A 15,729-nucleotide genomic window follows, 5' to 3' on the forward strand; every position below is an offset into this window, starting at 1 on the left:
GTTGGAGTCGCATTTAACTGTGCGGACGAACCCTTATTTGCAGATAAGTCCTGTTGAATTTAGGGAGCAAGCCTAAGCTCCCAGACAGGGGGCCCAAATCACAGGACGTCCAAGTTGGAATGGGCCCAAAAGGTAATTTAGCCCAACCTCCCTGCAATGCAGGAATCACAGCTTAAATAATCCATGAGTTGGCCATCCAACCTCTGCTTAAAAACCTCCAATGAAGGAGAGTGCTCCACCTCCCAAAGTAGTCCATTCCACTGTTGAACAGCTCTGATGGCAACATCAGAAAGTTCTTCCAGTCAGAATGTTCTTGTAATCTGAATCCACTGGTTTGTGTCCTACTGTCTGATGGGCTGTTGGATGTTGCAAACCTGCCCTTCTGCCAGCGAAGAGGCAGGTTTGATGCCAGAGGGCTTGTTATGGTGGCAGCAAAGTCTGCCACTGTTATTCCACCATCATCAGTGCTCAGATGGCAGCATGGTTTGAAAGGGAGTATGTCATGAACTCTGAGAAGGCCTTGGGGTCTTCAGAAAGAATAGCATTCCAACCATATAGTTATTTCCCCCCTCCCATAAAAACCAATGGGATAAACATTTTTAAGAAAGTAAAACTCTTTTAAAAAGGGGAGGACAGAAGGAATAAAGCTGTTCCCCAGCTTCCATCCAGGCTGCCACAAGCCTAGCAGAACTGAGGGAGTGGTGTTGCCTCCGTCACTGACACGCCCCCCCCATTCACCCCAAGGACCTTCATAAAATTGTTCTGCCTGTGGGACTCAGAGCAGTTTTACACCATACATTTAAAGCACATCTGATGCACATTTAAAACACATGTTGTTGTTGTTTAGTCATTTAGTCGTGTCCGATTCTTCATGACCCCATAGACCAGAGCACTAAAAAACAACATAACTTACCTCAAAGAGTTAGGGGAACTGCAGTTTGTTAAGGTTGCTGGGAACTATGGCTCTATAAGGGAAACAACAGCTCCAAATAATCTTTTGAGGAAGTTATGTGTTTTAAATGTGCACTGGACGTGCATTAAATGTACTGTGTGGATCAAACTTGTCAGCAAGCATGCATAGGACCCAGCTAGTCCTAGTTCAGGATATTTAGATTTTATAAAGTGCAAGAGCCCAGTCTATCAATTTGGGGGGTGGGGGGGAACCAGCAAAACAAATGATTTGTGCACAGAAGTGGGACAGGGCAGTTAATCTTCGTTGCCCTTAGTTTTACTTTGACACAAAGATTTTTTGCTCTATTTCCTATAAATAAATCTGACTTGATAAGAAATTACAGAGATCCCAAGGAAACCTCTCATTATATAGGGCTCCAGTCTGCAACTAGCTTTGCCAGAAGGTGACTTATTGACAGTACCATGTAAAAGCCTCAACTGATTCCCCACATTTATAAAACTTTGCAACCACAACCACTGTTCTTTCCATAACACACACACACACCTCTGCTGGCTTTGAGTTTGTAACTGGGGGCCTAAAATGCCTCCTAAGGGAGCTAGATTTGACTCAAGAGCTGCCAGTTGCTGACACCTACTTTAGAGGGATGATGGAAATAATTCCTATGATTAATGATTATATTTAGCACTACAGTTCTGAATCTTCATGCAAATTAAAAATATAAAGTTATAAATGAGTTATCTGCCCAATACTGAAATCAATTTTCCACCTCTCACTTGGAATCTTGTCCTTTCAGTATTTGCCAGAGGCTGCAATTCTAACCCCCCTTACCTAAGAGTAAGGCGCATGATTGAATTCAATAGGACTTACTTCTGAGTAGACAGGACTGCAGTTAGGTAGTAAGCACTAGGATTGTGCAGATTAGTTCTGCATTTAATCATCTAGAAAGTGAAATATTTAAGTACAGACTGACAGAGAGTGTAGGGGAAACGTGAAACTTACTAAAAAGCAAATTGCGCTTTCTTCAAATGTTCAGTTTGAGTAGCCACATACAAAAACTCACACTCCAACTTACACATCAACATGCATCTTGGTTGAGAGTGGGTCAGATACACATTTGTGCATTCTTTAAATAGAAAATGAGATTAGCAGAGGCCCAAGGCCACCAACATAATTAACAAGCTGTTAAGTGTTATTAGTATCTAGCCTGCTGACTTTTCTAGTTATTAGAGACAGGACAGCAACAAAAAGTCTCAGGCTCCAGAGCATAAACTGTTGCTATGTTAGTTGAGGTACACTAATCCATCCATTTTTAAGGTCACCTGCTGTATGTAACCAAGAGAAAAGCATAACAAAAAACAAAACACACAAGAGGGTGAGCCAAGACCCTCTTGAAGCAAGGAGAGATCAGCATAAACTGGCACAACCTGAGTGCTGTTAGGGGCAGCAGAGTGAGAGGTGAATGGATCTGTTGCACAGAGCACTATTATAAGAAGCTGCCTTATACAGAGTAGGGCCACTGATCTGTCTAGTTTAATATTGTCTACACTGACTGGCAGCAGCTCTTCAGGGTTTCAGACAGGATTTTTCCCCAGCCCTACCTGGAGATGCCAGGGCTTGAACCTGGGACCTTCTGCATGGGTCTATGTGCCAGATGCTCTACCACGGAGCTACAGCCCTTCCCTTACCACAGGGATGTCCAACTGGTCGACCGTGATTGACAGGTCGATCCCCGGATGTTCGCTGTTGCTCACGGGACCCCTCCCGACTGTCGGTAGTGAAAAGCAATGCAGTGAAAGTCCCTGCTCCCCCCCTCCGTTGCTGTATTCCTCCGTTGCATCAAATGGGTGTTCTTTAATTGTATTTTGTTGTTATGAAACTAAAATAGATGTTACCACTGTGACTACCCCCTAAAAAAAGCTCAACAACTTTGTCTTCCACATTCCTTAAAAAAAAAAAAAGCCCAGCAACTTTGGCTTGGCCCCCCCTAAAGAAAGGTCAACAACCTTGGCTTCCCACCCTCCTTTCATGGGTAGATCACTTCCAGAATTTTTTTACTGGGAGTAGCTCACAGTCTCTTGTGAGTTGGACGTGCCTGACCTACCACATCTTTCTATAGCTCCTGCTCATTTCAATTAGGTGCAAGAGAATTTCCAGGTGGATTGTGATACTTGCTACTTAGCAGAAAGTTGGGTGACATTTAAATTTCCCATCTGCATCATCATGCTGTGTTGGGCTAACCCAGAATGGACATCACCAATTCATCCTGGATGGCAGTTTATGTACTGTTTGAGATCAACTGAATGTTTTCTGGACACAAACCTGAATTTTTTCCTTCATTCAGAGGGGTCAGGCCAGCTCTTTGCCATGTTTGTAACATGGCAGGGTCATTAGAATCTTGTCCAAAATCAGTGTCTGCAGAAGATTTATAGCTGTAGGCAAGTCACTGCCTTGCTTCATCTTCAAGTCAGTTCAAGGCACCAAAAGCCTTAAAAAAGAGGCTTGCTAGACAGAGACAGATGGGTAGATATGCAAACTGTAGCATAAATATATGGTAATAGAACCCCAAGGTTCTGTTTCTACCACTACAGAGGTCTATTACTATTACTATTGTCATGCAAGAAAACATTATTAGTTATCCATAATTGGGGAAAAGTATTAAACACCAGAAACACCTAACCATTACTGGCAACAGTCTAATTTTATTTTAATCAAAAGAGTTCCCTCTCATATCAAGTACTCTGCTATTATAAAGCAAAGTTATCATTTCAATTACAAACAGGAAAGGTTGCGGGACAAAATTACCTAACCACTTTTTCCTAAATAAAACAAATCCCAGGTGTCTAAATAAAGATGGGGGCATAATGCCTCCTCCAAAGAATCCAACTCATAGAAAATAATGGACGCACAAACTACCCAACACCCAGAGTGAAGAGTAATTCGAATGTGTGACTATGATGTGGTGCAGAAAAAATTGCAGTGCTTTTCTTCCCCCATAGAAAATGTTGCATTTCATAAATTCATTAAAAACACTTAATGGATGCCAACTGCAAATTAATATTAGGAAGGTTTGGCAGTTTGAAAGTTTTTAGTTTTGTTTACTAAATGCAAATAAAATAAACATGCTAAATTAAACCACTCTCAGGGCAACAGAAAACTTCCTCATATAAATTACCCTAACTTGCAAATGAAAACTTTCCAGAAAGTTTTTCCAATTCAAAAGTTTCCAAAAGTTCCACATTGCTGGTGCATGATGAAAGTTAGTTATAAAGACTACCTAACATTTTAAAGGTGGCCACCTGGAAACACCAGAATTGCTGTAACGCTTTGTAAAATTTACCCCAGCATTTCCTTTGCCATACCCCAATTCCTTCACTAATATGTATTCAACAGTGATTTCTCGATAAGTACACAAATGAAGCTTACTTGCTAACCTGGTTCCCCAAACATTCCAATCAACTATAAAACCACCAACACCCCAGTATTTTCCCTCTTTCCCCCCTCTCAAAGATCAGCCTGGCTTCTACCATTAACCTGCCTTCCAATGTACCAGTGTCATCTTTGTCAAATAGCACCCATCTCTTCCTCTTCACACACACACACACACACACACACACACACACACACACACACACAGTAGTCAGCCCCACATACATCCTCATCATCATTATAATTTAATTCAGTTATGAATCACTTCCTATGAAGCATGTCAAAGCAATTTCACAACACAACACAACACAAACAACTGCATTTATAAAACAACTGAATATTTAAAAACAATTTCAAGCCAAAATATGCTTCTATATACAGTGGTACCTCGGGTTAAGTACTTAATTCGTTCCGGAGGTCCGTTCTTAACCTGAAACTGTTCTTAACCTGAAGCACCACTTTAGCTAATGGGGCCTCCTCCTGCTGCCACGCCGCCAGAGCACAATTTCTCTTCTCATCCCGAAGCAAAGTTCTTAACCTGAGGTACTATTTCTGGGTTAGCGGAGTCTGTAACCTGAAGCATATGTAACCTGAAGCATATGTAACCCAAGGTACCACTGTAATAGCATGTATCTATACACATTTCCCCAAATTAAACAAGAATAAAATAAGCTTATCTCTGCTGAAGAAGAGCTCTGTTTACCTTTAAAGTTCAGGGCTTTCCACGGAAATTGGTTAGTCCCATAAAGGTAGTATCTTAATGGCCCTATGGATTTTGTAGTAATGGACCAAGCTATAAATAAAGGAGCCTCAAACTTGGGGCTGTTTGCACATTCACAACAACCCTCACAAGTTAAACCTAGAAATCATTCCCAGTAGCATTATCCCACATGTCAAGGTATCATTTCTACAGAAGAAATCCAAAAGAAGAGGAAATACCCAGTCCAAACCTCTGTTTTTTCTTTATCTCCTTTCAGTCAAGCTGCTTTCACAGTGGAGTAATAACTGCTGGCCTGCCTTTCAGGGCTGTTGTTATGGGGTGGTGCAGGAAATCTGAACCTGAATTTGTACAGTATTAGGTCCCTGATTGCCTGACCCCTTTCCTCCCTTTTTACTGAGGTGTGTTTGGTCTTTGAGCGCAGTACTTACTTAAGTTTAAATGGCCATAGCTCTGTGGTATAGCCTATGCTTTGAATGAAGCAGGTCCCAGTTTCAATCCCAGCATCTCCTAAGTCTGAGAAAGATGCCTGCCTGAAGCCCTGGAGAGCTGCTGTCGGTCAGTGTTGACAATTCTAAGTTAGATGAACCAATGGTCAGACTTGCTATGAGTCAGTTTACTGTGTTCATTTTGCATTTCTCCATAGGAATGAATGTCAGCTACTCGCTCATATGGGAAAAGGCAAAGACATGCTCTTGAGAGACCCCGTTGCGCTAGGAAACTAAACTATCACCTTTGCTCTTGATGAGCCCAGCCATGGGGTCAAACCAACCCCATCTGCCTCACCACATCTTAGCATCAGCCGCTTGGTCACACTAGAGCGTGAGGGGGGGGGAGGGGAGCTGCTCTGACATCTGTTACATGCAACTGAATGTTCAAATTCTGGTGTACTTCGGCATTCACAAGCAGACGCTTCCCAAGTCCCCCAAACTCAAGGGACAGGCTGGTGAACATTGGCGGGTCAGCTCACCACGGGGCAGAGAGCATCAGAATATACCGAGGTCCAAAAAAACCCCCAAACCACAGAAGAAAACATTCATTTCATACATTCCTGAGGCACAGTCGACATTCACACGTAACACCAACATTCACCGAATTTTGAACATAAATAAATAAGACTAGCCAGAAACAACTGAATGGATTATCCCTTTCTTTTAAATACTTCATAGATTGGGGAGGGGGGGAATTGCACACATGACACCCCCCTTCTTTTAAAATACTTCAGCTTCATTCCTAAACAGATTAAAACCACCGATGACACCGGGTTGTCCCCAGCCACGTCGTGCTCGGGAAGAGACCCACGCGAACTAATGGGCCTGAGCCCATTCATTCCAAAAGGTCTACTCCGAGTAGGGCTGCTAACCCATTTCTTTCCTTTCTTTTGAATATTATATACTCCAGCATCTGGCATCACCCACCGTCATGTCTCACACGCGCCAGTTGCATCATTTCGTCGTCCGTCCGTCCCCCCATCCTAAAACCACACACGCATAACACGCCAGAGAGATGCCCCGAAATTGCGTATTATTCTCTCTCTCCTCCCCCCCCCCCGCCTCGCCATCGCCAACCCGCTGCCCCAAACATCCCAGTGGAAGAGCAGCAACGGCCGCCTTCTTCCCTCGGCTCCGTTATTTGGTGGTGGGGGTGAGAGAGAGGTGCGCATCCATAACAGAAGCAGCGCCCCCGAAAGACAGAGGCAGCCCGCCATCTCTCGCCCCAGCGACCTCACCTCAGGCGGGGGCGCTGCTCCCCAGCGGCAGCATGAATGGAGGGGAGACACAGAGAGAGGGGGGTCCCCTCGAGGTCCCGAAGCGCTTTTCCCTCGCCGACGCGCGGCCGATCACGAAGACAGCATCGCCTCTTGTGGCATCCTCCTTCCCCTCGCGCGCGGCAGAGGCAGCGGCGGCAGCAGCAACAGCGCCGCCTCCTCCCTCGCCGTGTGGGCGCCTCAGGCGGGATTCCCTCCCCGCCTCCCCTCAGCCGCCGCCATCTTGGCTCTCTGGCGGGGGACGGACGGAAGAGGAGGAGGAGGAGGGAGGCCGAGGGGCGCGCGCGGGGAAGGGAGCCAAGCGGGGGTCCCTCGACGGCCTGGTGGCCAGCTCTCAGGACTCCCTCGAGGGTTGTTGTTTTTAGCGGGATTTCCAGTGTGGGATGAGGGGGTGGGTGTTGTGTTTTAGTTTATTTATGTTCCTTTGATTTCACAAGGTTTATACAGTATAGTATACCTCTTGGCTGTGTAGAAAGCCAGCGCCCCCACCCCCGTGAGGGGGTCCCATGTGGGGTCTCTTGTTCGTCCAGCACCCCTGACTTATGAGGGGGGTCCCAAATGGGGTGTCTCATCCGTCCAGCACCCCTGACTTCTGAGGGGGGTCCCGATTGGGGTCTCTTGTCCGTCCAGCACCCCTGACTTCTGAAGGGGGTCCCAAGCGGGGTGTCTCATCCATCCAGCACCCCTGACTTTTGAGGGGGGTCCCAAGTGGGGTCTCTTGTCCGTCCAGCACCTCTGACTTCTGAGGGGGTCCCAAGTGGGTTGGGGTCTCTTGGCCCAGGGCTTTGCTGCTGAGGGAAGGATGGGCCAACTCTACAGTTCTGTGATTCTTGGGGTTGGGATGGACATACTGTACCAATTTTATTGTTTTGTAAAATGTTTATGCTGCTTGACTCACCCACATTACTGCCAGCTAGGGATGGGCGAATCTGTCCTCCTAGGTTTTCTTCAGTTCCTCGTTTTTCAGAACTTAAATTCTGTTTTCCGCATTTCTGTTTGCGATTTAAGGGGGGGGGGGGAGTCATAAAAAGTATGAGTTTCGTGTGAATTTTTTGTAATACATGTTTGCAGTTTTGCCTTTTTCCAGAGCAGCTTCCCCTAATGCAATGCATTTTTGTATTTTATTGTTGATAACAAACTCTTTTATGCACACTTTTGTCACATTGTATACATTTTGTACATATTACTGAAGAACTGCGTTGCAAAATTACTCTGAATTTTGCATATTTTGAGAGCTAGCTGTGTTTTCAGTTGGCGTATTGCTTTTGAGAATGCAGATTAGGTAGGTTTGCCTTTAAATGTGAAATGAATTAACTATCTCTCCCATTGCTCATAAACCAGCTCATAAACATAGTGTAGTGTACAGCGTACCTGACTTGAGGCAAGCTAATTCTGTTTTAGTAGGGAGTGGGGAGAGATGCAATTGAACCTTGCCTTAAAACTCTATGTGATTAGGGTTAACATAATACTACTTTCCTCCATCCAAAATTTCATTTTTAAGCCTTGCAGTTTTGATTTGTTTCTTTCAAGTATGGCATCTGTTTATCCTGTCTGGGAATAACAGAAACAGGTACTGAAACTGATAGGCAACAAAATAGTTCTCATTCCAAAAGACAAATCACCTTATCATTTCGTCCAGCTTACTTATGATGCAGTAATATCTCTACATCTTAAATGTTATACAACAAAATGGAGCTTTTGGCATGGTATGTTCTTATTAAAAGTTAGGCAGCGAAGCCAGAAGCTTTTGATTTGTTCATTAGTAGGAAATTTAGCATTGATCCCTTTGTGCTTAGAAGAATGATGTCTGATAGGGATTGATTAAACTTAAGAAGCAGCATATTTAAATGCAACGATGATGGTGAGGCAGCGGTAGAACATTGTGTTTGCCTTTCTTTCTTTCTTTCCTTTGCTTTCAAAGCAGGTCTTGGAAAGGAATTTCTTACTCCAGGGACCTATGCTGTCTGTAAATTATAAAAGAGGAAACTGAATATCATGGATGGCGGTGGTGATGCATTCTCTGTAGAAGGCACTTACTAAAGCGACAAAAATTGCAACGAAGAAAAAAATAATCCTGGTCTCCCACCAAAATATTTTCATACAACGGACCAAAGAAACCAGTGGGAAAGTTGTTCTGATTTCAGAGGACAATGGATAAAGTTCAGAGCAAAGCTGTATGTTATAAACACATATTTTGATGCTGCATGGTTCTTTTATAATCTCTAAATAGCAGCAGCAGGAGAGCTCAACAAGAGTCAGGACAATTGAGGGGAGACGGAGATTTATTAAGCTCTGAGCTGTATGTCACACCTGCCCTCCCAAAACTGCTATTTGCATTATGAGAAGCTGTTGTTCACATGTCTTGTCTTAGATCAGGGGTAGGGAACATCCAGCCTGTAGGTCAACCTTGGTCTGCCAGGGGGTCCAATTTGACATTCTAAGAAATTTTCCCCAAACCATGCCCACACACTCCCAGCTGACCACCTTCTTTAAATAGTTGGGCAGACAGGAAGGTAAAGGAGCTTGTAAAATGTACAGAGAATCATAAAGCAAAAGTGCTCTTTGAAGTAGCCTCCCTACACCAACATTGCTTGAGCACTGCTTCAAAAAGCACTTAACACAGTCCCTGTTCGCCCATCTGAGACTGTAGGATGGAAGCAGCAGGACTGTCCTCAAGCGCTTTGCAAATTTGCTCTTTGAAGCAGCTTCCCGCTCTTCCGTCAAACACCACTTGAGAAATATTTAAAGGGGAGAGATGGCTTAAAATAGATTTTGCAAAGCACTTTAAGCACTCTCCCCACTGCCTTTAACATAGTGATGTTATAAGTAGGAGGGGCTGCTTGAAATAACTTTTGCAAAGGGCTTTCAGACGCCGACACCCCCTGCTCCTGGGAGCTCATGTGGAAGTGTGGGGTTTGCCTTTGAAGCTGTTGCAGATTCCCAAGTGCTCAACAGCCAGCTGGCTGTTGGGCACTTGGAAACCCTATTTTATAAATTAAAAATAAAAAGTGGTTCAGTTCATTAATGAATTAGTTTCCCTATTTCACAGATAAGCATCCATTAAAAACCCCCAGATAAACTGAACCAAACAGCTGTTCGTTTGCTAAGCCATTTGCACAGCAGAAGCAGGTGCCACTGGGATTTTGGCATTCCAGGCAGTTGCCTAGTTTGCTTCTATAGCTAGACCAGCTCTGTGCATTGTTAAGTGTGTTCTCACTGTGCTGCTAATCTGCTTTTAGTTGTGGGCTTATGTAAACATGGAAATGTGCTCTAATGTGGAATAAGTGCTCAAAGTGTTTTTATTTAATATTTGGGGCAGTGATAAACCCTCTCTCTCACTTTAAAGGATTGGGAAGTCCAATCTCTGCAAAAATGAGCACCTTATTTGAAGATGTCCAAACTCCTCAGCAATCCTTACTTTTTGCAAATTATCAAGTGCATTTAAAGATGCAAAAAGTGAAAATGCCAAAAATGAGTAAATGAAATTGACAGATTAATCCATGCCTACTATCAGCCTTGTGGGCTAGCAAGTGAATAGCACAGACCAGCAAGTCCAGCATATCTTTGTATTTGAGAGTGGAGGTGCAATTCAACCAAGCCCTTAAACTAGAACTCTCAGTCGCTTTTCTCTAAGCAGTTACAACAGATCTTGTGTGCAGATGTAGAACTGTGACCCTAGTTTATGCATATAGCATCAGGGGAATTGGAATGAGGTGTCATCAATATACAGAAGATGCCCAGATGCAGGTGCTGAACTGAGGTCTGGTGGTGATAATAGTTTGCATGTAGGCCAGTAAATTGAAACTGAATCCAGACAACACTGACGTACTGTGACTTAATGGGTTCTTGGTCCAGGATTTGAAAGATCACCTTTGGGGTGCTCCTGAGGCCACATTTGTCACATTAAGCCCAGGTGAATTCAGTGGCTGGGAATATCTTCCCAGCTGTAGCTGCTTCACCAAATATAGTCTTTCCTGGACAGAAAGAGCTGGCCACAATATTTAATATATATGTATTTCCTGCTCTGTGACTATCTAGGAAAGGGTTGGCTATAAACACTTGAAATAAATATTCAAATACTCTTGCAATGTGGTTTTTACCATCTCGAAAAGGGCAACAAGTGAATCAGTGTCTGCCTTACTGTTACCATTAACCGGTTTTATGTGATGCTTGTGTTTGGTCTCAATTACTAAAAGCATATTTTCCATTGAATTATTCTAATATTCTCCAGTAATGGAGCACGCATTAAGATAATTCAGAACTTGAAATTCAGCTACAAATGCAGCACCAATGAGGCCACCCACATCACCAGCTGCTCTTGATTAATCCACTTTTCTTTCTACAAAGCCTTTAATGAATACTCTGTAGGACCAAGGCCCTTATTTATCTGGGGAAACCATCTGATTTCTTTTCACATCCATTAGTTGGGCGGAGGTATGGGGGAGAAACAAAAGAAATTAAAATCTTAGGCTACACACAAAATGAAACACGCAAGACCTATAGACAGAGTTGTCAGGACTCAACCAAGAGTTCTGAAGCAGTAGAAGCTGATGTGGGTTAACTGCAGCTGTTCCCAGAGGGAGGGAAAGAGCTTTATGTTTGGGTAACCCCCCCCCCCAAGTTCAATCAGGACACCCCACTGTAAAGACAAGCAGTACTCGATCCAAGTGACATCTCAGAACTAGCTTTGTATATTGGAGAAAACACCAGGTACTCTGACTAATCATTTGGGAAGGTTTACAAAGCTTTGTCTCTCGTGGCACACTCAACCCCAGATCCACATGCTTTCCCTATAATTATTATAATGATCACAAATGAACACTTGGGCATTTGTGACATATTCTAGAATCAAAGTAATGGGCATCAGATAAAACCACAGATAGCATTCACGATACAGATTTCCTGTGACTACAAGTGTAGCAAAAGAGAGAATTTTGGTAGGCTCAGTTTCTCTTTCATTTCTGCGTAAAATTAAGGGCTATTGATAAGTTATGTAATGGGAAAGGAGTTTGGTAGCATTTACTGGCCCCTTCCTTGATTTTTAACTTAAGCCCATCTCAAGCTGAAGACCTAGTATTTGCCAATAAATTGTACCTGCTTTTCCAGACCTAAGGAAACATCACCTCTCAGTCCCTGCCTGTTGTGCAGCTGCTAAAAAAAGGATAGACCTTTCTTCTGCACAAGGGTGTGCAGGTGTTTAAAGTGTCAATACGTCTGGAATAATACCCACTCTTTCCATATACAAACCACCCCAGGAATTTATGAGAACTCAGCATGGAAAAGATGGTATTTGGTTGATTGCAGAGGAAATTTCTAAATAGCTTTGGACCATAGCAAGGGTCCAAATTTGCCTGGACCGATACACTAAAGTGTACCTAGCTAACAGTTAATCCAGCTCTGGAAAGAGGCAAAGTAGCTCTGCAAGTTGTCAGGCTCTTCACAATCACAGTTTGCCTTGCATCTTTGACTAAATAATAGTTTAGGAAACACTCCTGGGCACAAGTAATGTGTTCCATGCGGCTGCTGGCCCCAGTCTGAGAAAACAATAGGAAACAGCTGCTAAAACACAAAACCGGGGCCCTGGGGAGTAGCAACTTTTCAGAAATGTGTGGCATACAGGGGAAAGAATGTGAAAAGGGGAATAAATAATCAAGTCTACCTTTTTTAAGGAAAATCCCATTGAATCTGGGGAGTGGGGGACACTCCACTTGATTTGTTCACTTGCACCCCACTATATGGACACATGTTCCAGATTGCAATCTGCCCCTCAAACTGTTCTCCCCCCCCCATGAGAATCTAGTAAAACCTGTAAAATTAATATAGTTCTTGCATTGTGACAAGAACAAAATTTCCAACTTCTGCGTTTTACTCATTTGGCAGGAACTGCCCTGGCTGGACTAGTCAGACTAAGATCCATTTCATCCAGCATTCTGGATTAGACTCTTAGCATATGATTCTAATACCTTCAGCATTGTAGGGCTGCAGGGCCAACCCTAAGTTAAACAGAGTGAGGTAACTGCCTTAGCTAGTAGCTGTTCAGGGACAGCAGTATCAGCCTCCAGAATTTCCTATTGACTCCCCTTCTGCTGCCACATAGTCCCTTTGGGGACTGCTGCTTCAGGTATGGTGCAGGATGTTATCCGATCAGACGTGTTGAAGTAAGACTCAATCGCCAATGCAGTCAGCTTCTGAACTTGGAATTGTAAGGGGGCAACATCTTGTCCTGCAGCTCAGGCAGCAAAATGTATGGGGCCAGCTGGGTGGACTGCATCAGTATGGTGTAGTAGCGGATAGTGTGTTGGATTAGGAACTGAGAGATCAGGGTTCAGATACTCAGCTGTGAAACTTGTTGAGTGACCTTGTGCCATTGAGCAGTATATAAATTTTGTTTACTAAATAGACAGATTAAATAGAATAAAGACATGAATTTCTTCAAAATGTCCAGAGAAGCAGAGGCAGTAGAACGGAGATGGTTTATTATAAGTAGCATCTCACAGAAAATGTTCAGATTCTCTCCGTGTTGCGTACATTTGTGTTGGGTCTCCATGGTGATGTCCTGTGTTACTGCAACACAGAAAAACATCTGTGTAAGGGGCCAATAAACATACAGGAAGAAGTTAGCAAGCGTGACGTTAAAAAAAGAGGATCTTACTTCATGGTGACTGTTCTTCATATCTTGCTTTCCAGACCGTTGGGTATTAACACCTCCTGTACATGCAAATGTACTTATTTTTAAGCTTTAAATGTCAAGCAAGTTTTCAGTATTAAGGTTTCCCTGTTTCTGATCACTGGATATTAGAAATGTGTTCTTGAAATTGATTATTTTAATAGCACCCTTTCAGAGAACTAAATGCTTTGCTATTCTTATTTTGATTCACAACAACCCTGTGGAATAACTGCAAAGTCGCAAACTGTTTCTTAAGTGAAAACTAGTCTGACGAATTGCCAACTCTTTATTTACTGCAATTGGATTACATGTGTCTTTAATTACCCTATTAATGGGATTCCCGTGAGTAAGTGTCCTGCTTCAGGCCCAGCAAATGCAGACAGAGGATCTTAAGTAAGAAAGAGATCTTAATTCAGGAAAGTAACAGCACAGGCTTGGCAGCAGACAGAGTTCAGGAATCATGATTCAAGGATTCAGTAAACGGGCGAGATATTCAGAACTGGACAGAAGCAACAAAGATGTCCCAACAGCTTCCACACATGCCAAGCTTTTAAAGATAAGGCACAGCACACTCACTTGCTTGTTATGCGGAAATGTCGGGACTGCAAATGTGCTCTCCAGGGGGAGTGTCTGCTCCTATCTGCAGAGATGGCACCTGTTTTATATAAGAAGACTGGCTCCTGATCACTCTTTGCCATCTCCTGAATTGTTCACCATCCACACCAACCTGGTCCCAACCTGGTGTGCACACACACACATGCCCCGGACACCAACAAAGGATACAACACCACTGTCCTGAGGGTCAGTGAGGCCCGGGGGGCACATTTGAAGGGGAGACCCAGCCTAGAGGTTTCCCACCTGTGTTTTAAATAGCTCCATATTATAATCACTGAAGAGGCATAAACCTCTCTCAAACTGTTCTTCATTCTGTCATCCTACTCGTAATTGTGCCGTCTCAGTCAGCTTAGATCTCATGGCAGCGCTCCATGTTTTATTAATCCACTTTTGTTCCGTTGGAATTGCTGGCGTATGCTATTTGAGTGTTGCTAAAAAATTTTTTTTGCTTTAGTTAACATATTTCCCACCAAATTATGGCATTCCAGATGTATATCATTTTTAAGATACTCTAAAAGGAATTGTAATGGCCTCAGTGGCAATAAATAATAGCCTAGCATATTTTGTATAATGTTAATAATGCCCCACAAACTTACTTATTTTTGCACAAATCCATCATACATGTATAAAGTATAAAGGCTGCTTTCCTTGCACCAGATTTCCAGCATGCGCTGCCAGTATGAGGATTCATATTTGCAAGGCAAAGTGGAGACAAGTACTAGTGGAATATCTAAATTAAAAGATCTTTATTTATTTATTTAAGTATTCATAACCCACACTTTCATAAATTTATATCAAGGCGGTATACAACATACAATGTTATAATAAAATCAGCAAAGGCATCCATAAAACATCGTGAAAAATATCAACAAAGCATGTATCTTGCAAAGGATGTTTAAAAGAATAGAGTGGAGACTCCTGCCAAATCTCTGCTGAAGGACAACTGAACCTCAAGGGCATGGGGGCCCTCAAGAGGTACCCCATCAGAGGATATTTGTGCAAGGTGATAGCACCAAATTTTTGGACAATACATTTCCCTGTGCTTTTGTAATATTAATTGTCACAGATAATTCAGATTGTATGTGTAAATCCAGTTACGGGCTTCCCACCACTTCCTGGAGAGGTGAGAAGTTCCTTGCATTTAAGAAAGTGTTGGGCAAATGCTTTGCCACTGAGCTTTGGTCCTTCCCTTAAGACACAGGAAAATAGGAAGCAGACTTGCACTGAGTCAGACCAAATAACAGCTTCAGAGAAGTGTGTGGGAAGGATTGTGATAGCGGTAGAAATAATTGAACTTCTACTCCCCAGCAGTTCCAGTGTTGATCAGGCTTCTCCAGGGCAACTATTTACACAACAACAACAACGTTGCTTGGTAAATTTGCATTCACATACCATATTTTTTGCTCTATAAGACTCACTTTTTCCCTCCTAAAAAGTAAGGGGAAATGTGTGTGCGTCTTATGGAGCAAATGCAGGCTGCGCAGCTATCCCAGAAGCCAGAACAGCAAGAGGGATTGCTGCTTTCACTGCGCAGCGATCCCTCTTGCTGTTCTGGCTTCTGAGATTCAGATTTTTTTTCCCCTTGTTTTCCTCCTCCAAAAACGATGCGTCTTGTGGTCTGG

The 15,729-nt window shown here is 43.2% G+C and overlaps 1 protein-coding gene and 1 long non-coding RNA gene across 2 annotated transcripts in view; one reads left to right on the forward strand and one right to left on the reverse strand.

Annotated features, from left to right (window-relative positions):
• Positions 1-6,963, reverse strand: part of DENND4A (DENN domain containing 4A) — a 63,159-nt gene extending 56,196 nt beyond the window's left edge. The window contains exon 1 of the mRNA XM_082198932.1: positions 6,787-6,963. The gene's annotated coding sequence lies outside the window, so the exon portion shown is untranslated. The remainder of the gene's footprint in view (positions 1-6,786) is intronic.
• A 149-nt stretch (positions 6,964-7,112) lies between these two features.
• LOC309518550 lies at positions 7,113-10,894 on the forward strand. Its single transcript, XR_014213481.1, has 2 exons — positions 7,113-7,216; positions 8,335-10,894. It is a non-coding gene; the product is annotated as an uncharacterized lncRNA (long non-coding RNA).
• Positions 10,895-15,729: the final 4,835 nt, after the last annotated feature.

The sequence above is a fragment of the Podarcis vaucheri genome (genome assembly GCF_965113315.1).
Source record: "Podarcis vaucheri genome assembly, chromosome: 14".
Taxonomy (NCBI): Eukaryota; Metazoa; Chordata; class Lepidosauria; order Squamata; family Lacertidae; genus Podarcis; species Podarcis vaucheri.